This window comes from Sciurus carolinensis, chromosome 6 (assembly GCF_902686445.1).
Source record: "Sciurus carolinensis chromosome 6, mSciCar1.2, whole genome shotgun sequence".
NCBI classification, from domain to species: domain Eukaryota; kingdom Metazoa; phylum Chordata; class Mammalia; order Rodentia; family Sciuridae; genus Sciurus; species Sciurus carolinensis.
Genome location: NC_062218.1, coordinates 83,509,296 through 83,515,479, shown reverse-complemented (window position 1 = coordinate 83,515,479; position 6,184 = coordinate 83,509,296). Strand labels below are relative to the sequence as shown.

General features: G+C 35.6%; 1 pseudogene; it reads left to right on the top strand.

The window, feature by feature from the left end:
• Window positions 1–5,061: 5,061 nt before the first annotated feature.
• On the top strand, window positions 5,062–5,950 carry LOC124986345 (ubiquitin-like-conjugating enzyme ATG3; annotated as a pseudogene).
• Window positions 5,951–6,184: the final 234 nt, after the last annotated feature.

Here is a 6,184-nt window from a genome sequence, read left to right as displayed (position 1 = left end):
CTATCTGAAATTCAAGATTCATTCCCAACTTTTGTATCAAGTTTTCTTCAACTTTTATCAAATTTTGTTTACCCCTTACTTCATCCAGAGAAATAATTGAACAATTCTCAATTCTGCACAGTTTCAGATCTTTTTTAGTGTACAAGATATTCCATCTTCAGCATGGCTATTGCTTTTTGGCCCTATTTTAAATGCAAAAAACAGGGCATGAAGGAAGAGATCAAATGCTAATAGATCAAATGTGAAAGGGGAAGTATTAAAAACGGATGAGTTGAATGCTGCTTACAGATATTTTCCATTTTAATAATTTAGTGAGTTATACATTTGTGTGATTTCCTTTGTTATTCTTTAATAAAAAACTAAAGGTTTTAAAATCAAGGAGAATATAATAAACATGCAAGACATGCTAAAATAAATTGTGTCTACCTCCCAGAATTTTGCCTAGGATCAGTCATTGAGAGAGCAGACATGAGAAAATAAGAACCCACTACAGTCATGCTGGGAACAGAGAGAACAAGAACTTTACCACTGTCTGCCTGAAATTGACTTGAAGAACAAAGACACTGCAACTGAATGGCAGGCTCTGATTTCTACTTGGATCTGTCCTCACTATGGGGAAGCATAATTCCTTCAGGCACTATTTCAACTTAAAGGCGATGTCCTTAAATCCTTCCATTTCTCTTACCTCTGGCTGATTCTACAGTGGCCAAAGCCATCTATTACTAACAGATTGGGTTTCTCACATATATTAATGTCAAAAGAGTGCTGAGAAGACAGCTGGTTCCAGTTCCAGATTACACTAGATAGATCTTCCTTTATAAATAAGCTGGAGCTCTTCCTTTATAAATAAGCTGGGCTCTCGTTTACAAATCAGTCTCCTCAGAGTCTGGTTACTGTGAATCAATTCATCAGTGTGTGAACAACTTAGAAGTGCTGGTAGCTGAGGAAAGAACTCTAGCATATAGAGAAGAAAAAGAGTGTGGAAACCATCAAATTACCTGCTTCCGTATAAGCCCTCATGGAATAACTAGAAGAGTAGAAGAGAAAGTGGAAACAGGAAGTACTTGATCACTGGACACTAGGGAAATTAGATCTTTTTAAAAAGTTATTATTAAGAAAAATTGCAAGAAAAGAAACAATTCTTTGGTAATTCCTGGTCGAAGGAGAAAACACATTTCCATATTTTAAGGAACCAACAGAGTTTTGACTCGCCCAATGTGCATTCTACTATTCCTACAAATAGCAAGTTTGAAGAAATTTTGCCTTAGGAATCACTTTTCCTAAATCTCAATCCTCATAATCTGGGGAGAGTTAAAACCATCTCTCCTCTACCCTCAGCATGAGCAACAATGTCATAGCATATTCAATTTATCTACCCAAGTTAACTGATCCTGGGAAGGCACTTGACTCACGTAGTAAGAAAGTTTTCTGCATGATGACTAAGTTGGAATGAGCTACATGATTTAAGAATGGAATTGCTGAGCCTGCACCACCACCAAGGAAGTCTGTGTAAGACCAATTCAGGGACCAACAGGTAGAATGATCATACAACTTATCACCCAAAGTAGAACACTTTTATCCAGGACAGATGCTAAACAGGTTTCCAGGAAAACAACATAAATCTAGACTATTCCCCCACCCTCAAATAAAACAGAGCCATAGTCACTTAACCAAGAGATGATAAATTGAATATTTCAATCTATGCTTTTAGATTATGGAGCCAATATACTCCCAATTTTGCTAATTCCAACTAGAGTGTGGTTTTCTCTCCCTTAAAATGTAGTGGACTTGCAGAGAAGAGCTATGAAAAAAATCTCTGTCATCCAGAGTAATTTAAGTGAAATGATGGTGCTCAGAGGCTAGGAACATGGGGGTGAAAAGAACACTGTACATCCTGTGTTAATGTCAATCTGAGGCAACTCTAATAATTAAAAGTAAATAACATCCATTCTTAGAATAAGCATGATATACACAATCATACAAATTTTAGTGGAACAGATTTTCCTGGGGTGGTGCTTACTAAATCAATCAGGTCATTAGTCTGTGTCATCTAGGCTAAAGCAATAAGGACAAAGGTAACACATGAATAAAAATAATTTGCTATAGGGCTCACTTTTATTGATCCCATCAACCAAAATAGAACTTCTATTAAGAATGTCAGGGAGCAAGAGCCTGAATCTCATACAGAACATTATCAACTGCTTCCAATGGTTTGATTAAGTAGTTACATTATTTAAAGATCTATTCTTCAGGTTTCCCATTAGAGCATGTCATGTGGCATCTACATATTGAAATTACCATAAGAATGGATGCAATTATTTTTCTAAGTAGTTCAGGCTTCAGAAAACTCAATAAGAATATTATGAATCAACCTTTATTTGAATTTTCATGTTAGGTTACAGGTATAAGAGCCAAAGACAAGGGTTGACTGAATAGCTGCTCTGGATGGGTTTCTGTCAAGCCACCTATACTTCACTGGAACCTTAATGGTATGGAGCAAGGGAGAATGCAAAGGACAGAGATCTAGAGAAGGTGAAAATGTTTAGGAGAGTCAGAAAGTCTGATTTAGGACATAATTTTACACATGGATCTGAATAAACTTGGAGAGGCCAAATAAATTCTACAGGCTTCAGCATTCTCATCTTTAAAATGGGAGTCTTTAACAGTACATAAAATGGCACTGCTAAAGTCAAAAGGATTTCATGTGAGTTGGTATTAAAAGGGAATTTTTTAAAGACTTGATTAAGATAAAATGTATTTATATTGAAAATAATGAGATGAATTTATTTATACAAATACTGAAAAAAGTCTAAGATAAATTAATTATGTACACTCCAAATAAAGCTATAGTTTTATTATAATATAAATATATTTAAATACAAGTATGTGTTATACATACACACAATAACACAATAGCCCAAAATTATACACAATTGTGCTCTTTGGAAATGAGACTGGGTTGAGTGACAGGGAGGACAATGACATATGGACTTTACCTGTAATACTCGAATTTTATGAAAACATTATTTAAATGTGCAGTAATATAATTTTTAATTTAGAGAAAGTAATTGTCCTATGTGACTGACCATAAGGATATTACTAAATGCAGAAATATGAAGTAAAGATAAACTGGTTTGGATGGCAATTGTTTAAAGGAATGAGATAATTTAGTATTTTACATGTTGAACTTAAAAACTATCCAAATTAATGTGAATATAGACATTTATCAAAGCCAGACTAACACCTAGGTGAAAAGTTAGAGCTGAAGATAATTTAAGACTCTTGAGACATCTGTCAAAATCATTATATGGAGGTTAGGTCAAAGGAGAGAAAAAAGATTTTAAAACTTACCTTAGAAAAATCTATTTCAAGAGAATGAAAGGAAGAAGAAAAAAATAGGAGAAGACGAAAGAGAAGTCATAAAAATAAAACATGAATTGGGATATAGATTTGCCACAAAATCCACCAACAGACCAACCAAGAAGACAGAACTAAATTGATGGTGACCTGCACTCCTTAGAACAAGATTTTAGACCTGAGAAATACACACCAGTCTTGAGAAATAAATTCCAACAGAATGGAAATATTTTTAAAAGCCGTGCTCTAAGTAAATAGTTAATAATATATAGAGTTACAGAACGAAGAGATAATTTTTAAAAGATTAATAGTGAATGAAGAAATAGAATAATAGCCAGAGGATACAGCAGAGGCAAGGTAAGTCTTTTTTGAGATCAAGATACCCTTCCAAAAAAAAATACATATATCTTTCCCTAGCTGGGGGTGGTGGTGCACATCTATAATACCAGTTCAGGAGGCTGAGGCAGGAAGACCACAAACTCAAAGCCAGTCTCAGCAGCCTAGTGAATCCCTAAGCAACTTAGCAAGATCCTGCCTCAAAATAAGAACTGTTGGGGGTATAGTTAGATGGTGATAGGAAGCACTCCCTATATCAAACATAAAAATCCTTCCTTACTCAAATATCCTTGAAGACTTCTCAAGGATTTGTTTACCCTCTTAAAAATTGTCCCTACTATCTGGCCCTACCCTATTAGCCAACCTCATCTCCGCTGCCTCAAGAATTAGCTTTGATTATTGCAGAATTACATCCTTAACTGTAACCCTTACCTGTTCTCTCCTGTAGCAGACTTCAAATCTTTTGGATGCCATTTTTCCCATCTGAGATACCCTTTTGAGACAATTTCTATAATCTGGATAAATTCTAACTTTCTTCAGGATCTTCTACAATTTATGACTTACATTACTTACATTACATGTACAATCTATATTAAGTAATCCATGTTAGTTGTAATGATGATTATTAAAATTCCATATGGCTCAACAAATCTGGCCCAAAATAGTGCTTAGAATATACACACACACATATATATATATACATATACAGACATATAAACATTATCTTTTAAATATTTGTAAAAGAGCTAAACAACATGTTTCACTATTTCAAAATGACTGTCAAAATATATTTTAATTTTAGAGATCAGAGATGGTGTCATGTCACTTTTATATTTGTTAATTTATTAACTCAGTGTATAAAATAAGCCACCAATGAATACTTAAGAAGAATTTAACTTCAGATCATTGTTTGGTTGAGCTCTATGTCCTCGAATGATGATTGTTCCTGTCATTTTATAAAGTTTTTTTTTTCTATCTCCTTGTTCTTTCCAGGTTAATTCAGATATGACTCATTTCATTTAATGCAGGAAACCATCAATTTTGAGATGCACTGTCAATTCATGCAACTCTACACTGCCACGTATACCATAACACACTATCCTTCCAAATTCCAATTCATAAGTGATGTACAGATTGTAAGGTCTAGATGCATTCCAATTCCAAAGATGACAAGAAGTGAACATAAAAGAACGTAGCCCTCCACCTCTTCCCATCGCTTTGCGTTCCACCACGTCCTGCCCCTTCGGGTGTCGCCATCTGGGTGCCTATGCGAGTTGCCGGCATTGGGGACATCTTTTGACTTTCTGTCCCCAGTCCCGGCTGCCCTTCTCACGCCATCGGGCGGAGGGCCGCCGTTCCAGCCCCAGGATGCAGAATGTGATTAACACGGTGAAGGGAAAGGCAGAAAGGCACTAGAAGTGGTGGAGTATCTGATCCTGGTCTTCAAGGAATCAAAATTTAAGAAACAGGTGTAATCACCCTAGATGAGTTTGTGGCAGCTAGAGGTCACTTAGTCCACCACTGTCCAACATGGCAATGGGCTACAGGGGAAGAATTGGAAGTGAAGGCATACCTACCAACAGGCAAACAATTTTTGGTAACCAAAAACGTGCCATGCTACAAGAGGTGCAAACTGATGGAATATTCAGATGAATTGGAAGACGATGGTGCTGGAGGATGGGTAAATACATACCACAACACAGGTACTGCAGGAATAACTAAAGCAGCTAAGGAAATTACACTGGAAAGCAAAGACAGTATAAAACTCCAAGATTGCTCAGTGCTTTGTGAAGAGGAAGAGGAAGAAGAAGCTGCAGACAGGGAAGAATATGAAGAGAATAGATTATCGGAAACAGATAAGGATACCCTAGACACAAGAAAAACAGTACAAGCGTAGAACTAAAACTGATGCTAGAGGTGAAGATGCTATTTTGCAAACCAGACCTTACAATCTATACATCACTTATGATAAATATTACCAGACACGATTATGGTTGTTTGGCTATGATGAGCAATGGCAGCCTTTACATTTGAACACATATATGAAGACATCAGTCAAGATCATGTGAAGGAAACAGTGACCATTGAAAATTGCCCTCATCTCCCACCACCTCCCATGTGCTCAATTCACCCATGCAAGCATAATGAAGTGATGAAGAAAATCATTGAGACTGTTGCAGAAGGAGGGGGAGAGCTTAGTGTTCATATTAGAATGTTAAAAAAAATTCAAGATTTGATTAAAGACAGTCCAATATAGAAGTTCTAGCAAACTTGCAAACTATAAAGGGGTGAAGAAAATGAATAAATTTTATACTTACTTAAAAAAAATTGTCCCTTTCAGAATTAATGCAATATGAAGTTCATCTATGGAAGGTTTTGTTGTAAAATATTGAGAACTTACTATTGTCAATTATTGGGTAAGCGTTATAGGTTTTCCCCTAAATAAAATGTGTATTTATGGAGATAATTTTAATGAATTTTAATCTTATAT